Genomic DNA, 19,377 nt, shown 5'->3' with positions numbered 1-19,377 from the left:
CGCTAGCACTCGCCCTCTTTCATCAGTAACTCTCAAAACCGGATTATAACACTGTCCTCAACAAAGCATGGGTTCCACCGACACAAAGTGTAACTCTGGCCATTACAATAACACAGCAACCAGAGAAAAGCACTTACTACCAGAATAGATGCCTAATGCTAAAAAGTGCAGTGATGGACAAAGTACACAAACGATATATCACTATTTGAGTAACAGATACTCAAGGAAAAATATTATCGCTGTCATATATTGATTTGAGTGAGTGTACTGTGAACTGCTGTTGTGTACCACACGTCACGACACTGTATTGTTTTAGGGCAGGCACGGAAAGCGGAGATGCTCTGTTGTTGTGTTTTACCTGCTGCCCCACTATCTTGTTGTGAGTAGTCAAGCCAAATAAAGTTACATTATTAAGTAAACCACCGCCCGCTCATTCTACATGGTGTCAGAAGTGACCCGGACCGGACAGTCGCCATTCTACAGGGAAGAATAAGCGGACTCTGGGCCATGGCAAAGTTTAATCCTCCCTCGAGGTTTCCTTTCGACAGGCCAACGGAATGGCTGGACTGGAAACAGCATTTTCAGCGCTACCGGACCACTACTAAGCTTAACAAAGATGACGGCGAGGTGTAGGTGAGCTGCCTCATTTATGCCATGGACAATGAAGCCGAAAACATATTTAGATCATTCTCGTTTGCGGAGGGAGAAGACCGCAATGATTTTGCAGTAGTATTAGCGAAGTTTGATGACTACTTTTTCCCACGGAGGAACGACATACATGAGAGAGATTGCTTTCACCAGCAACTCCAGGGGCAGGAGGAGAAAGCAGAAAGCTTTATACGAGCTTTATTTGAGCTGTCTGAACACTGCGACTTTGGGGCTTCCAGAGAGGGACACATCCGCAACAGGATCGTGGTCGGGATATTGGATAAGGAACTCTCACGAAAACTACAGTTAATGTCAGACCTCACACTGAAGCTCACGATTCAGACTGTGAGGCAACAGGAGGAGGTAGCGGCGCAAGTGAGTTTGCAAAGGGATCCGGCGGCATCTGTGCAGGAATTACGAACCAAACATAAAAACACAAACCAGAGACCTCAACAACAACAAGCCCAGTCACAAATAAATAGAAAACGGGGAGAGAATGAAAAGAAATGCGGCAAATGTGGCAAAACACAACACAGGAGGGACAAAAGGTGCCCAGCTTCAAAAGCTGTATGTCATAACTGTCACAAAATGGGACATTGGGCCAGGGTGTGCCATAACCGCAGGTCTGTGAATGAAGTCACAGAGCCTGACAAAGGTGAGCAGATGTTATATTTTCTAGGCTCAGTGTGCAAGTCAAATATGAACATTGAGGCATGGACTGTGGTAATTAATGTTGATTCTACACCAGTGGAAGTTAAAATTGACACCGGGGCAGATGTAAATGTCATAAACGAAGACACATTCCACAAAATCACCCCTGAAAAACAATTACAACCATCAGACCTCCCTTTGAACAGCCCAGGTGGACAGCTGTTGTGTCTAGGGTGCTTTAATGTGACAGTAAGCTACAAAGGCAAAGACTATCTTTCTAAAATGTATGTAGTCAGTGGACACAGCATTAATAATCTACTCAGTTGCTCCTTGTCAGTAGAAATGAATCTCGTGAGGCGAGTGGATGAGGTTACACCACACACAAGCACATGCCAGCAGCCCTATGGGGAACATGGCACACTGAAAACAGAGCCAGTTAAAATACAGCTAAGAGAGGATGCAGAGCCTTATGCTATACACACTGCATGCCTTGTGCCCTTTCCTATGTTGCAAAAGGTAAAAGACGAACTGCTGAGAAAGGAAAAAAATGGTGTATTTGAAAGAGTGACACAACCTACTGAATGGTGTGCCCCCATGGTTCTAGTCTTAAAAAGACACACAGGCCAAGAATTTGTCGACCTCACAAGGCTAAACAAGGCTCACAAGTCAGTTAAGAGAGAGCGCTACGTCCTGCCTACTTCTGATGAGATAACCTCTAAATTAAGTGGTGCAGAGGTGTTCTCTTCCCTGGATGCTGCCAGCGGATTTTGGCAGATTCCTCTCCACCCCGACAGCTGTTTACTGACAACCTTTATAACACATTTATAACATTGGCCAGCCCTTGTATGAACTGCTCAAAACGAAAAAATGCATGGATCTGGGGTCAACTCCAACAGTCAGCTTTTGAGAATATTAAAAGAAGGCTAACAGCAGCACCAATCCTCACCTTTTTATGACATTTCAAAGCCAACCACAGTGGCTTTGACCTCTGTGAATACAACAAGAATTATTATCTCATAGTATCGGACTACTACTCCCGTTTCCTGGAGATACTGCACTTGCCTTCTACAACAAGTACTCAGATTATTCACCGACTGAAAGCAATCTTTGCTAGATTCAGGATCCCTGATGACGTGGTGAGTGACAACGGACCTCAGTTTTCAGTGCTGAAGTCAAAGAACAACAAGCACAACAAATGGACATTAAACACTTAACCTCAAGTCCTCACCACCCCCAAGGAAACGGTCACGCAGAGAGAGCAGTACAGACCTCTAAGAGAATCCTAAAACAAGAGGCCTACAGGCCTTTTACTAGAATCGCCGCCATGGGGCCAGACTTCTTTCTCCACTGCGACCAGGCGACGCGGTTGTCGCAAAGCTTGATCAGGAAAAGTCTTGGGTGACGCCTGCAGTTGTTTCCAAGGAATGTATTACCTAGAGGTCTTACCTCATCCACACACCGCAGGGAACATCGTTCCGGAGAAATCGCCGCCACCTTCGCCGGTAGCATTCCCCACAGCTTGCCACAACCTCTATCTCCCTATCAGCTGAGTGTACAGCAGTCAAACCATCCACGTCACACCCTTGAGACTAACCCCTCTGACTCTGGTCAGGTTGTAACACACACACATACAGACTCACCAATACAAGTTTGTACCAGATCTGGACGTGTGTGCAGACCGGTCATAAGACTGGACCTTTGGTCTCTGTCATCCACTGTATGGCCTTTGGACAGTGGGGGAGGGAGCAGGGATGTGAAAGAGGAACCAAATAACTTAATGTTCTGTGAATAATAGTGAAGCATTGATGCCTGTTCTGTGATGAGTTTTGTGTCAACAAAAGAAAAGAGAATAGAGAGAAAATATGCTTTAAGTTGAAAGTGATACTGATTTTGTTGCAAGAGAACCTTATTTTTCTGATTACAGCTGTATACATATATATCTGTTTCATATGGTAGCAAAGCGTGTTACATAGTCCACGTTTGAGTAATAACCTGGTGGAAATGAGTTATGCTAATTAATGGGAATGTGCTATGGATAGGTTATACAAAAAAAAGTGGGGGGGGTGTCATATATTGATTTGAGTGAGTGTACTGTGAACTGCTGTTGTGTACCACACGTCATGACACTGTATTGTTTTACGGCAGGCACGGAAAGCGGAGGTGCTCTGTTGCAGTGTTTTACCTGCTGCTCCACTATCCTGTCGTGAGTTGTCAAGCCGAATAAAGTTACATTATTAAGTAAACCACCGCCCGCTCGTTCTACAATCACTACTCCAGTAAACGTAGAAGTCCTCGTTGTAGATCTCCATAGAGTTACGGCTATGGTTTTGTTTTTCAGACTTTTTGCCTGATACTAGTTTTTGTCTTTTGGACTTATCGGACTTATGGACTTAACGCTACAAATCATTTTGTTAATTCATAACGGTTCTAAGAATAGAAAGTGATTATTTACAGTCTCAGATTCACACAACAGTTGATAAAAACAAAGAATGCCTTTGATATTATTAGTTTTGGGCGGAGAAACATTTTCACTTGTTTTAACACGGCGACTGTGTTCGTTCGTCTCCTAGCAACGGTGCTGCTGTGCGTCACAGAGAGCTGCGCGGAGCAGGACTTTGAAATGTAGAAGAGTAAAAGTAAAAAGTTGCCCATGATAGAAATACTTCAGTAAAGTACAGATACACGAAAAGAGTACTTAAGTATTGTAACAAATTACATTTAGATACTTCATTACTGTCCACCACTGAAAGAGTGAACTAATCCGGCTAAAGTTCGCCATAAACCCCGGCTCACTGCAGTAACTCCCAACACCACTTTCATAAACAAAACTCATCACTAACTGACACCGTAACTCATGAAAAAAAACTACAACAATATAGTGATACTTACGAGTCCAACACAGAAGAAAGCGTCTGTCTTGTGTAATTTCTCTCTCAACTCCCTCCACTGAGTAAAGTCAGCCCAATATTAACTCTTGTACGGGGTGTCTCTCCCTCTCTCTCTCTCTCCCTGAGATTTTTCTCAGAACTCTGACTTTATTCTCGGAATCATATTATTATCTTTTTCAATGCCATGGCCCCTAAAACGCCGTCGTAGGTGTCTGCAGCAGCGCTGAATGATTTTTTCCCCTCTGTATTTGGCGCCAAGGGACATGCGCACAAACGAACTCCTCTGATTGGTCAGAAGGGTTAATCCCCGAACAGGCCCCTCCCCCCAGTTCTACAGGTACAGATCAGTTCTGCACCACGCTCCGTCTGAGATATTTGTTGTAAATGTGAGAGCGGCGGAAGTAGTCAGGTGTGAGTGAAGAAGACAGCGTTAGAGACTCGTAGCTGCAGATTGGAGCAGGTGCAGTCACTGACTTGTGTTTGTTCAAGAGAAATATCACCCCCCAAGAACACTAAAATATATCTATATTTCTGAGGAGTCTTTCTACAGCTGTGTGACTCGCACTGCACAGATTCACATGAGGGTTTGAGAATGAGCAGGTTTTATACGAGTGTGTGAATGTGTTATGTTCCATATTCACCGCTACAACTGGAGCAGAACTGAGAGTGTATGATATATTTGTGTGTGTGTGTGTGTGTGTGTGTAGAACTGGATTTGTGCAGCTGCAGTGACGAGTGTGTGAAGGTGTGTTAAGCTGTACGTGTGTGTGTGTGTACAACTGGATTTGTGCAGCTGCAGTGAAGAGTGTGTGAAGGTGTAAGTGTTAAGCTGTGTGTGTGTGTGTGTGTGTGTGTGTGTGTGTGTGTGTGTGTGTGTTTGTGTGTGTGTGTGTGTTTGTGTGTGTGTGTGTAGAACTGGATTTGTGCAGCTGCAGTGAAGAGTGTGTGAAGGTGTAAGTGTTAAGCTGTGTGTGTGTGTGTGTGTGTGTGTGTGTGTGTTTGTGTGTGTGTGTGTGTTTGTGTGTGTGTGTGTAGAACTGGATTTGTGCAGCTGCAGTGAAGAGTGTGTGAAGGTGTAAGTGTTAAGCTGTACGTGTGTGTGTGTGTGTGTGTAGAACTGGATTTGTGCAGCTGCAGTGACGAGTGTGTGAAGGTGTGTTAAGCTGTACGTGTGTGTGTGTGTACAACTGGATTTGTGCAGCTGCAGTGAAGAGTGTGTGAAGGTGTAAGTGTTAAGCTGTGTGTGTGTGTGGATGTGTGTGTGTGTGTGGAACTGGATTTGTGCAGCTGCAGTGAAGAGTGTGTGAAGGTGTAAGTGTTAAGCTGTGTGTGTGTGTGTGTTTGTTTATATTACATGGTGGGGTCCGCAACCTGTTAGCACACTCACGGTGTGGGGACCAAAAACATGGTGGGGACCGGTTTGCTGGTCCCCACAATGTTTTCAGCCAAAATGGGTCAGTTGACTCAGGAGGCCATGCTGATATGGGTGGTGCAGTTTTTTTTTTGGCCCCCATGCTTCACACAAACCTGACAGCCGTGTGTCTCATCTGTGTGTGACTCTGCTCACCACGCCCCCGGTGGCACTCGGTGGTATTGCATGAACACACAGATCGTGGGGGTCCGTACACACTTCACTACTGCGTCTACGCAACACTGACAGTGACTCATATTAAATGAACTAGGGTCCTTTAAACACTGCATTAATGGCTCCTTCTCCAAGGTAAACACAAATAAAACACCGTACACAACTAGTTAGTCTTTTAAACATAGAAAATAATCTTAACAAGAAATGTACATGGACATACATTTAGTTACAAAATATTAATCCTGGTGTAGTATATTGTAAGTTAGTGAGGAGGCAAATTAAATTGTTTAAATTAAAACTTTTAGTTCAAACATCAGCGTTATAAAGTCTTTAATGGTGACACGTTCAACAGTAAAATTCATATACGTGTAAATATAGTCCACTCTTTATGTATTAAAATAGCTCAGCCGAACATTTGGTTGAAGATAATGGCTCTGTGTAATGGAAGCGAATATAAAATGGCGGTTTGTAGTTTTCACCGTTCTACATTGAATGAAGGAAAAGCAACTCGGAACTACAAAGGAACTACACTTCCCATAATCCCTCTGTTCCACGAAGAGTCTGCGGGCCGTGCACAGGACGAGCTGAAAGGTAATAAACAACGGCTTAAATATATGGCTTTACTCGGTAATGTAACGCTTATTTTAGTCGTATTTATGTGTGTATATAGAGAGAATGGGAGTTATTAAGCTGTTTTAAATGTTTTAAAGGGCTATATTTCCGTGTGAGAGTAGTGCAGAGAGAAAGAGGCCCGTGAAATGTGACGTTAAAAGCTTTCGTGCTTTAGCTAACGCTATACTGGATATAGAGAGAATATTCGGCTGGTTTTGTAAAATTAAGTTTTTAAAGGACTCTGTTTCCATGAATGCGTGTTGGAGACAGGGAGACAGTTAGAGAGTTTTATTAAAACTGTATTTTCAGTGCATTCACTTGAGAGAGAAAGACAGACGGGAAAGTTAAATTAAAGTGCCAATATGTGGGTTTTTGTAATTACTTTAAATCACGTAAAAGTGCTTAAATATATGGCTTTACTCGGTAATGTGACGCTTATTTTAGTCTTATTTGTGTGTGTATAGAGAGAATGGGAGTTATTAATCTGTTTTAAATGTTTTAAAGGGCTATATTTCCGTGTGAGAGTAGTGCAGAGAGAAAGAGGCTCTTAAATGTGACGTTAAAAGCTTTCGTGCTTTAGCTAACGCTATACTGGATATAGAGAGAATATTCGGCTGTTTTTGTAAAATTAAGTTTTTAAAGGACTCTGTTTCCATGAATGCATGTTGGAGACAGAGAGACAGTTACTTCAGCTGTTTACATTATAGAGGCCAGTTAGAGGCAAGGGTTTAAGGCGACGCTTCATTTGTAAATGTTTAATATTGAGAGTAAACGTGATATTTTATTAGAATCATATAATCAGAGTTTTATTAAAACTGTATTTTCAGTGCATTCACTTGAGAGAGAAAGACAGACGTGAAAGTTAAATTAAAGTGCCAATATGTGGGTTTTTGTAATTAGTTTAAATCACGTAAAATTGCTTTGAGATGTTAAAAATCGGCAAATCTAAAACAATGTGTTTGACAGTGTAGCCTATGATTATATTTGCAACTCCTTCATTTGAAAATCAGTGAGCATTTGGTGTGTACTATAAGCCTGACTTGCTTGTAACATTTGGTTTGTTTGTATTTGTTTACTTTTAGGGAGAGAGAGACTGTGGAGAGGGAGACGGCAGAAGCCGTTCCTGGGCAGGTGGAAAGAGGAAAAGGGAAAGATCTGGGAGGAGAAAAAGGAGAGTAATGCACTGACCCCCCGACTGATCTGCATCTAAGCTCAGAATACGAGAACTGTTTATTCACATTTAGATGTATACTTACAGTAAGTGAGTGAATGAATTACTGTGTTCCTCCATAGCTCCAGACTAACCTTAACATGCTCCCTATTCTCCTCACAAACATTCATCAGTTCCTCAAAGTACTCCTTCCATCCTTCAAATATCATCTCTTCATTAGTCTGCACAATACCTTCTACATTCATTATCATTCTAACATGCTGTACATCCTCACATCCTGTTCCTCTCTCATCTCGCCAGTCCATACATGTCTTTTATTCTAACCTCACTATCCATATTCTCATACAACTTTTCACGTGCATTTTCCCTAGCCTTTGTCACTTCTCCGTTTGCTTGATGCTGCATTTTTTTTGTATTTCTTTAGACATCTCTCTTGAGATTCCAATTCTATTTTGTCGACCACTTCCTTCTTAAGATTTCCTGCATGATCTCCTCATTCCAGCACAAAGTCTCCTCCCTTCCTTCCTCTGTCCATACAACAAACACAGTACCTGTAGCCGATTCCCTCACTGCTTTTGCAGTCTCTGCCCATCTGTCCATCACCTCGTCCACCCCACCTAGCATCTGCCTCACCTGCTCCCTGAATCACACACCGTACTGTTCTTACTTTAACGTCCACCATCTGATCTGTGATTTAGCCCTCACCCACTTCCTTTTCTTCACCTCCAAATACATCCTACCTACCACCACCGTCTGATGATGCCTTGCTATACTTCACCCCTGCCACCACCTTACAGTCACTAAATTACTTCAGGTTGCTTCGCCTGCATAAAACATAGTCCACATGTGTAGACCTTCCTCCACTCTTAAATGTCACCCTATGCTCTTCCTTCTTCTGAAAATAAGTATTTACTACTGCCATTTGCATTTTTTGGGGCAAATTCTACCACCATATCATCTACCTCTCTCCTTTTACCAGTCATAGTGCTAACGTTCAGTGTTTCCACTCTCACCTCCACCTTCCTCACCCTCTTTTTTATTTTGTTCTTGTTCCCCCTCTCCTTCTCCTGTGACCAACAGTATCCCAATTTCCACTGGTACACTGGCAGGAAACAATCCCAATGGTGGACGTTGTTAACCCGGGCCTTCTCTGATCCGATATGGAACTCTTGTTAGTGATCTGCATTGTTAATTTGACATAGTTTATACAAAAGATAATCTTTCTGACACAACCTTCCCTATGTACACACGCTTGGGACCAGCATTACAATGCAATGTATTTCAGTGGCTAGGTTATGATTTGTCTGCCTACATTTACGCATATTGTGAGTTTCAGGAGGACAGTACAATTGAGACGGAGGAGAGTGAAAGCACTTGATGAAGCAGCACAGAATATCATCAGTGCCACTATCAACACCAATGTATTGGAAGGTATCTCTAAACTCATCTAAAGGTAATTCTAGTATAATCTTTTCTTCAAGAATTGTGCATTATGTTTTTTTTTTTTTTTTTTGCCTGTATAGTTCACTTAATGTTTTAAATTAGCAGCCTTTAAGCAGTTGTAGAGTAGTTATTTGTAATATAAGGAGTACTGGTAAAATTCAGCTTTTTATTTTTATTTTCTGCTAAATGCTAATGTGTTTTTAAAACTTTTCAATTTTTGAACTGAAGCTAGGTTATGCATAATATGTAGATTAAAATAAAAGATTGTGTATTCATTAAATTACACTGATAGTCTCATTTGTGGTTACCAAATGTTTAATATTAAATTGTGATATTTCATTAACTGAAGGCTGTTTTACTGTTGTTTGAAATCTCTGTAGAAGGCATGAGAGGACACCGCTGACACGATGGACATGGTAGAACAAACCCACTGAGCTTCCGGTCCTGTGCTCAGCGCTGGAGCTCCGTCCTCTGACTTGGCGGTATTTAAAAAGGTTTCATATACATATAGTCACTGAAATAGGTTTTAGTGAGGCAGGTCACTGTGGTCAGTTGAAGTTAATTTCTCTGGTACAAAATTGTGATAGTTCATTGCTTTTGGGTGAGGCCTTAGGGATGGTACTGGTTACACATACTCTCAGGTCGTACGTTGTGGGGACCCTCTCAGGACGGAAGTATTGAAAAGGTTTTGGTCAAATGTGCACACACACACTGTCAGGTCTTGCATAGTGGGGTCCCCGTTTAGGGAGAAACACCTACTAAAGCAGTACACGCACAGGTCAATATACAGACAGTTTATCTGAACTACAGTGTACATTACCCCATGACTGATGTCACTGAGGGTCTAGTTTGAATTTGTTATTATTTTCTTTTCTGACACAGCTCTTTAAGCTTATATTAGTGACACACACTGTCAGGTCTAGCATAGTGGGGTCCCCGTTTAGGGAGACACACCTACTAAAGCAGTACACTCACAGGTCAATATACAGACAGTTTATCTGAGCTACAGTGTACATTACCCCATGACTGATGTCACTGAGGGTCTAGTTTGAATTTGTTATTATTTTCTTTTCTGACACAGCTCTTTAAGCTTATATTAGTGACACACACTGTCAGGTCTAGCATAGAGGGGTCCCCTTCTAGGGAGACACTCCTACTATAGCAGTACACTCACAGGTCAATATACAGACAGCGTTTCTGAACTACACTGTACATTACCTCATGACTGATGTCACTGAGGGTTTACTTTGATTTTGTTATTATTTTCTTTTCTGACACAGCGCTTTAAGCTTATATTAGTGACACACACTGTCAGGTCTAGCCTAGTGGGGTCCCTGTTTAGGGAGACACTCCTAAAGCAGTACACTCACATGTCAATATACAGACAGTTTATCTGAATTACAGTGTACATTACCTCATGACTGATGTCACTGAGGGTCTAATTTGAATTTGTTATTATTTTCTTTTCTGACACAGCTCTTTCAGGTTATATTAGTGACACACACTGTCAGGTCTAGCATAGAGGGATCCCCTTCTAGGGAGACACTCCTACTATAGCAGTACACTCACAGGTCAATATACAGGCAGCGTTTCTGAACTACAGTGTACGTTACCTTATGACTGATGTCACTGAGGGTCTAGTTTAAAATGGTTATTTACTTTTCTGATTCAGCTCTTTCAGGTTGTATTGGCGGTTGTATTGGTGGTATAATCTGAAATTGTTACTTGTGTCAGGACAAATGTGTCTTACGTTTTTTAATACCATGGTGTATCCATGTCAAGTCAATTTGCCTCAGCAATTGTTTAACTGATGAGAGATTAAACATGTTGTAAAATGTATTGCACTTTAAATACTAATGTATTTGTGTGTGGTGTTCACCGAAATGTTTTACTGTTGTTTGAAATCTCTGTAGAAGGCATGAGAGGACACCGCTGACACGATGGACATGGTAGAACAAACCCACTGAGCTTCCGGTCCTGTGCTCAGCGCTGGAGCGCCGTCCTCTGACTTGGAGGTATTTAAAAAGGTTTCATGTCCATATAGTCACTGAAATAGGTTTTAGTGAGGCAGGTCACTGTGGTCAGTTGAAGTTAATTTCTCTGGTACAAAATTGTGATAGTTCATTGCTTTTGGGTGAGGCCTTAGGGATGGTACTGGTTACACACACTTTCAGGCCTTACGTTGTGGGGACCCTCTCAGGACGGAACTATTGAAAAGGTTTTGGTCAAATGTGCACACACACACCGTCAGGTCTAGCATAGTGGGGTCCCCGTTTAGGGAGAAACACCTACTAAAGCAGTACACTCACAGGTCAATATACAGACAGCGTTTCTGAACTACACTGTACATTACCTCATGACTGATGTCACTGAGTGTCTAGTTTGAATTTGTTATTATTTTCTTTTCTGACACAGCTCTTTAAGCTTATATTAGTGACACACACTGTCAGGTCTAGCATAGAGGGGTCCCATTCTAGGGAGACACTCCTACTACAGCAGTACACTCACAGGTCAATATACAGACAGCGTTTCTGAACTACAGTGTACATTACCCCATGATTGATGTCACTGAGGGTCTAGTTTGAATTTGTTATTATTTTCTTTTCTGACACAGCGCTTTAAGCTTATATTAGTGACACACACTGTCAGGTCCAGCATAGTGGGGTCCCCGTTTAGGTAGAAACACCTACTAAAGCAGTACACTCACAGGTCAATATACAGACAGTTTATCTGAACTACAGTGTACATTACCCCATGACTGATGTCACTGAGGGTCTAGTTTGAATTTGTTATTATTTTCTTTTCTGACACAGCTCTTTAAGCTTATATTAATGACACACACTGTCAGGTCTAGCATAGTGGGGTCCCCTTCTAGGGAGACACTCCTACTAAAGCAGTACACTCACATGTCAATATACAGACAGTTTATCTGATTTACAGTGTACATTACCTCATGACTGATGTCACTGAGGGTCTAGTTTGAATTTGTTGTTATTTTCTTTTCTGACAAAGCTCTTTAAGCTTATGTTAATGACACACACTGTCAGGTCTAGCATAGTGGGGTCCCCTTCTAGGGAGACACTCCTACTAAAGCAGTACACTCACAGGTCAATATACAGACAGTTTATCTGAACTACAGTGTACATTACCTCATGACTGATGTCACTGAGGGTCTAGTTTGAATTTGTTATTATTTTCTTTTCTGATAAAGCTCTTTAAGATTATATTAGTTACACACACTGTCAGGTCTAGCATAGTGGGGTCCCCTTCTATGGAGACACTCCTACTAAAGCAGTACACTCACAGGTAAATATACAGACAGTTTATCTGAACTACAGTGTACATTACCTCATGACTGATGTCACTGAGGTTCTAATTTGAATTTGTTATTATTTTCTTTTCTGATACAGCTCTTTAAGGTTGTATTGGTGACACACACTGTCAGGTCTAGCATAGTGGGGTCCCCTTCTAGGGAGACACTCCTACTATAGCAGTACACTCACAGGTCAATATACAGACAGCGTTTCTGAACTACACTGTACATTACCTCATGACTGATGTCACTGAGGGTCTAGTTTGAATTTGTTATTATTTTCTTTTCTGACACAGCTCTTTAAGCTTATATTAATGACACACACTGTCAGGTCTAGCATAGTGGGGTCCCCTTCTAGGGAGACACTCCTACTAAAGCAGTACACTCACATGTCAATATACAGACAGTTTATCTGAATTACAGTGTACATTACCTCATGACTGATGTCACTGAGGGTCTAGTTTGAATTTGTTATTATTTTCTTTTCTGACACAGCTCTTTAAGCTTATATTAATGACACACACTGTCAGGTCCAGCATAGTGGAGTCCCCTTCTAGGGAGACACTCCTACTAAAGCAGTACACTCACAGGTCAATATACAGACAGTTTATCTGAACTACAGTGTTCATTACCTCATGACTGATGTCACTGAGGTTCTAGTTTGAATTTGTTATTATTTTCTTTTCTGATAAAGCTCTTTAAGATTATATTAGTTACACACACTGTCAGGTCTAGCATAGTGGGGTCCCCTTCTATGGAGACACTCCTACTAAAGCAGTACACTCACAGGTCAATATACAGACAGTTTATCTGAACTACAGTGTACATTACCTCATGACTGATGTCACTGAGGTTCTAATTTGAATTTTTTATTATTTTCTTTTCTGATACAGCTCTTTAAGGTTGTAATGGTGACACACACTGTCAGGTCTAGCATAGAAGGGTCCCCTTCTAGGGAGACACCCCTATTATAGCAGTACACTCACATCTCAATATATAGACAGCGTTTCTGAACTACACTGTACATTACCTTATGACTGATGTCACTGAGGGTCTAGTTTGAATTTGTTATTATTTTCTTTTCTGACACAGCGCTTTAAAGTTGTATTGGTGACACACACTGTCAGGTCTAGCGTCGTAGGGACCACTTCTAGGAAGACACTCCTACTACAGCAGTACACTCACAGGTCAATATACAGACAGCTTTTCTGAACTACAGTGTATGTTACCTCATGACTGGTGTCACTGAGGGTCTAGTTAGAATTTGTTATTATTTTCTTTTCTGACACAGCTCTTTCAGTTTGTATTGGTGACACACACTGTCAGGTCTAGCATCGTAGGGACCACTTCTAGGGAGACACTCCTACTATAGCAGTACACTCACAGGTCAGTATACAGACAACATTTTCTGAACTACAGTTTACGTTACAGTGTATTTCTCTAAGTAATATGCATTTTCCCCAAGTATTTTTTTTCTTTTCCACAACTGCTGACTAGATTTTCAGCTGGTTCTGATAACTCCTCCACAGCTGCCCATAGTTTTCGGCACCTGATATCGAAGTTCACATGCATGGATGCAGCAAACTTGGCTACAAATCCCATAACACCTATCTCTACTGGTCTTGCATGTGCCTGCCACCCACGTTCTGTACAGTTCCCAAACTTTGTTCGATATTTGGACACTGAAAGCCGTGTTTGGTATTGAACCAACACAGGACACCATTTATTATATTGTTTTGAGGTTAGACTGTAAAAACTTATAGTTTGAAACAGACAGAAGCTCTGCAGGTCTCCCTTAGCCAGAGGGAGGGGCAGGTACTCCACAGAACATGCTTCTCATTGGTCCTAACTTGTATTAACTGTCAATGATTTATTTATATAAATTGTAATTAGTGAAGTATTTAAAATAGTAAAGCTATAAATGTGTCCCTAAATTTGGTTTCAGAAAGTTGGCAGCTTACAATTTCATAAATCACACTGCTTATTATTATAGAAAGAATAATTGTGCACACACACTTTTACACAGGCCCACCCAAAGATCAATTTGTGGCTATGCCACTGATGTAGTTAACGTTTAGTCATAGTTCCTAGTTTGAATAAATGTAATAATATAAACTGGACTTGCTGCCACATCAGGCCATTGGTCTCGTTACACATACAAGGCTGGGGTTTGCATTCTTGCAATTTGCTGCTGATACAATTTAAATACAAAAATTCAGGTATCTCGTTTCCACCTGCCACTATCACTTCTCTCATTGAAGTGTTTGTAAAATAAAATAACTGTAGTTAGTAAGGCCTACCGATTTACATAGACTTAATATATTAACTGAAATAATAAATCTTGTAAAGTACTGTATGAAAAAATATGAGAATGACACCCTGCCTTTACGATGTTTGTTGGATGTGGCCCTTGAGTAAAAGTAATTGGGGACCCCTACTCTATTATATCTCTGATAGTGCATTTCCACCAAAAAGGAACCAGAACGGTTCCAGTTCGCAAGGTGAATTTGGAACCGTTTGGTATGTTTCCATCTACACAAACTGGTTCGCGACCTAGAAAAGTTTGTTCCCAGCTGAGTTTCAAATGCAGCGTTATTGCACTGCGGAGCTTGACAGGGTAATTTACAACGTTTCAAATAAATAAATAAAAAGAAATAAAACAGGAACACGCCCTGTTTTTTTGTTTCTGGTGCTGTTTGTGTGCGATTCCATTTGTGTTGGTCAGAGCCGCAGCTCTCGGTTACATTTCTCTGCTGTTCACAAGCTCAGCAGGACGGCTCTGAACTCGGCAACATTTACACAGTATTATATCTCACTCGGGTCTGACTTCATGGTAAACAAAGAATAAACAATGACTCTAACAATGAGTCTAACAGTCTTTGGTGCTGGTGCTGTATTCAGGCACAGCGACTCCCCTGCTAATGACGTATACCTGTTTCCCCTTTAAACGTGTAGAAACGCAGCAGTTCATTGGAAAGAACCAAGGTTCCAAGAATCAGGAATGGAACCGGTCTAGGAGCCAGAGTTCTTTTGGTGAAATAGCGCTGTGATTGACAGCAACAAATCAATGTTCTGATCGGTTAAATAAACCTCACTATATGATTGGTACAGCTAAAGCTTTCCTATTGGTACATCAGTTGGCCAATCAGGGTCAAAAATTCACAACTGTGAAAAGAGATTTACACAAGCAGCAGAGAAGGTGAATGTGTGCATTTTTTGTCACATTTGGAACATAAAGCTTTGCTCTGGTGCATTTTAAAACAATACTCACAAATGTAATTGACTTTGTAACTGCTTTTGAGCAACTACATACATGAAATTTTAACTGTGCTTGAGCAACTACATACACGTAAAACTAAAATCCACAAATGTATTGGAATGCACAAATTTAAAACAACAACTACAATAATAAATTAAATTCACAAATGTGCAAAAAAGATTTGCATTTGTAAATGAAATGTTGTGAATGTGTGAATCAGTAACTTCTCAAACGGTTTAAAATGTGCAAGAGCAAACCTTTTTAAAGTTCCAAATGTGACTGGGGGAATTTTTGAATGAGATGGAAAAATCCACACATTCTCCTTCTCTGTTGCGTGTGCGAATCTCTTTTTGCAGATGCGTATTTAAGACCCTGTTTTGACGGCCAATTGATGGACCAATAGGAAATCTTTAGCTGGACCAAGCAGATTGTGAGGTTTGTTTAACCAATTGGAACATTGATTTGTTGCTGTCAACCATAGCGCTTTTCCACAAAATGAACTCAGGTCCGTGAACCGCCGCGTTTCTACGGACAGCAGAGAAATGTAAACAAGAGCCGCGGCTTTGATCAACGCACATGCAATTGCGCCTAACTTCACCAGAAACGCATAAAAATGGGGCATGTTCCTGTTTTTTCCTATTATTTATTTATATGAAACGTTGTGAATGACCCTGTCAAGCTCCACTGGGCGATAACGCTGTATTTGAAGCTCTGGGCTCTTGGTTACGTTTCTCCACTGTTCACAAGGTCAGCAGGATGCCTCTGAACTCAGCCATAGTGTCTCCATTCATGACGTATTCCTGGTTCCCCTCAAAATGTGTAGAAATGCGGTGGTTCACTGGAAAGAACCAATGTTCCTAGAATCAGGAACAGAACTGGTTCAAGAACCAGAGTTCTTTTGGTGGAAAAGCGCTATGGTTGACAGCAACAAATCCGATTGGTTAAACAAACCTTGGGATCTGATTGGTCCAGCTAAAGCTTTCCTATTGGTCCATCAATTGGCCGTTAAAACAGGGTCTTTAATTTGCAACTGCAAAAAGAGATTTGCGCACACAGCAGAGAAGGCGAATGTGTGTTTTTTTCCATCTCATTCAAAAACTCCCACTGTCACATTTGGAACCATTAAAAAAGTTTGCTCTTGCACATTTTAAGTATTTTACTGATTCACACATTCACAACATTTCATTTACAAATGCAAATCTTTTTTACACATCTGTGAATTTAAGTTATTATTATTGTAGTTGTTGTTTTAAATTTGACGTATACATTTGTGGATTTTAACGTGTATGTAGTTACTCAAACACAGTTACAAAGTCTGTTACATTTGTGAGTATTGTTTTACAAACTCAAAATTTTTTACCCTTTTTTGACTCCGTATTTGACTCCAGAACATTAGTGCAGAGAGTACAATGCAGTAATTACAAAGATGTTAAAATACATACAGAACAGGACCAGTAGACACAACAAAGACAACAGTGTAGTTCTTCTTCTCATCAGCCTATGCCTCAAATTCTCATTGATGGGAGCTTGTCTCTTCGCTCACTGTCAGTCACAAGTCTCATACTACTGGATATTTATTGGCTGTTTGCATGGCATCAGCGATTTCTGGGCAAACTCTTGTATCACATCTTTCAGTGGTTCACACGTAGCAATCGAGATAGTGTTGATTTGCCTCTGACCTAAGGGTTGTTCCCGTGATCCCCTAAAACAGTCTTTGACAAGAAAATCGGGGCTACAATCGTGCAGTGTGATCATATATCAGGAATCCATCAAGAAACATGTAATTGAATGATATTTATGAACGTACTTGTTTTATGAATGAGATGGATTCACTCAAGTATAAAGAAATGGTAAAAAGGTACTCTACTAAGTATTAATTACACCTGTCACAAAGGGTTTTAAAAGGTGTTTAATAATTCTGAGGCAGTAGTTATTTTGGGCATTTTTTGTTGGATTGGGAGAAAACAATTTTATCTATTTAAATTGTTATTTTAATCACTTTTTGCAAAAAAAAAATAGCTAATAATCCTAATTTGGGGCTTGATACCATTTTGAGTGCCAATGTAGGTCTGTTTTCTCTTTTGCATGTTGTAAGAAAAACAGCCTTATTAAATCATGCAATTTGTGCCAAAAAAGATGTTGGTAAAAGAGAAATTTTTATTAAAATTTAGGCATAGGAAAATTTCCTTTGAGATATATATATATATATATATATATTTTTTTTTTTGTCACCTAGGTCCAGTGAATTCCATGGAGTGGAGAAGCTCATGTTGATGGAAAGTTCCTGGAAAGCTGTTTGTTCACTGTATACATCTGAACAGTGGGCTCTTAAACCTGTCTCTGCAATGTTGTGATGTGATTTATATTGTTTTAAAGGTTCTGTTTTCAGACTTGATCAAAGGTCTCTCGGACCAGGCAGTTTTGATAGGAACACCTTGTGTCTATACTCACTGTTCATTTCATCAGCTCCATTTACAATGTAGGAGCATTTTGTAGTTCAGCATTTACAGAATAGTGTCCATTTCTTGTGCTGCATGCTTTGTTTACCAGATTTCACCCTGTTCTTCAATGGGCAGTACTCCTAGAGGACCCCCACCTGGCGCGATTTGTTTTGATTCCAGATACATTTCTTGGGGTGAGGTTGTGGTAGTGAAAAGCCAACCAGGGACCAAACAGTCCAGTAGTGTAGGTCCCATGCATTGCACAAGCACAATTAATGTGTTGCTCTGGTATGAGTGGATCAGACATGGCAGTGCTCCTACATGGTAAGAGTAACTAATATAATGGACAGCGAGTGTAAGTACAGTGTTCGTAATGGAGTTCTTGGTTAATATCATAGATGGACTGTCTCTTGTCAATTATTCTGAGTTTATATTGTGTGTGTTCATATTGATTTTTAATTTTCTTTAGCCTAGCTAAGCTCATCAGTTATTCAAGGTATTATTTATTTATATTGTGTTTTATTCTCTCAGTTTTTGGCTAACTTCATTGCTTCTACAGTATGTACACATCTGTGCCTATCTTTTTCAGAGTTTACTAAAAGAACAAATTAGTTCAAATAACGTTAAAGGTTAATAAATTAATCTTTAAACGAATGCATCGGCCTGGATTAGTTGTTTTTCTGCATTAATTATAGATTACACATTGTTCTCTCTCAAAATGAAATTGGTCCCCACAAAGAATGAGAACAGGTGATTTGTGTAATATTTGGTCCCCAAATATACTCCAAACCTGAAATGTCCCCACAAGTCACGAGGACGTCTGGTCAGAATCAATTTTGGTGAGATATTTGTAATTTGAAGTGATATTAAGATTCACAAGTGCATTTTGACAAAGCATGATTTTTTTCAAGTCTGTAGCACCTTGGGAAAGGGTGGACCCCACAATGTGAGTATTCCTCCAGGTGACCCCCACAATGCACAGAAACAAGTATGTGTGTGTGTGTGTGTGTGTGTGTGTGTGTGTGTAGAACTGGATTTGTGCAGCTGCAGTGAAGAGTGTGTGAAGGTGTAAGTGTTAAGCTGTACGTGTGTGTGTGTGTGTGTGGATGTGTGTGTGTGTGTGTGTGTGTAGAGCTGGATTTGTGTAGCTGCAGTGAAGAGTGTGTGAAGGTGTAAGTGTTAAGCTGTACGTGTGTGTGTGTGGATGTGTGTGTGTGTGTGGATGTGTGTGTGTGTGTGTGTGTGTGTGTGTAGAGCTGGATTTGTGTAGCTGCAGTGAAGAGTGTGTGAAGGTGTAAGTGTTAAGCTGTACGTGTGTGTGTGTGTGTGTGTGTGTAGAACTGGATTTGTGCAGCTGCAGTGAAGA

The 19,377-nt window shown here is 40.7% G+C and overlaps 1 protein-coding gene and 1 long non-coding RNA gene across 12 annotated transcripts in view; one reads left to right on the top strand and one right to left on the bottom strand.

Annotated features, from left to right (window-relative positions):
• Positions 1 to 19,377, bottom strand: part of LOC136699108 (uncharacterized) — a 92,083-nt gene that overhangs the window by 51,497 nt on the left and 21,209 nt on the right. The gene's annotated exons all lie outside the window — the stretch shown is intronic.
• LOC136700383 (uncharacterized) lies at positions 7,486 to 18,591 on the top strand. Of its 2 annotated transcripts, none has more exons than XR_010803740.1 (4): positions 7,486 to 9,008; positions 9,379 to 9,480; positions 10,912 to 11,013; positions 17,807 to 18,591. It is a non-coding gene; the product is annotated as an uncharacterized lncRNA (long non-coding RNA). The 2 variants fall into 2 exon arrangements; XR_010803741.1 differs by lacking the exon at positions 17,807 to 18,591 and adding an exon at positions 13,603 to 13,672.

The sequence above is a fragment of the Hoplias malabaricus genome, chromosome 6 (genome assembly GCF_029633855.1).
Source record: "Hoplias malabaricus isolate fHopMal1 chromosome 6, fHopMal1.hap1, whole genome shotgun sequence".
Lineage (NCBI taxonomy): Eukaryota > Metazoa > Chordata > Actinopteri > Characiformes > Erythrinidae > Hoplias > Hoplias malabaricus.
Note: the sequence above shows the minus strand (reverse complement) of the source record. Positions and strands in the feature narration are given on the sequence as shown.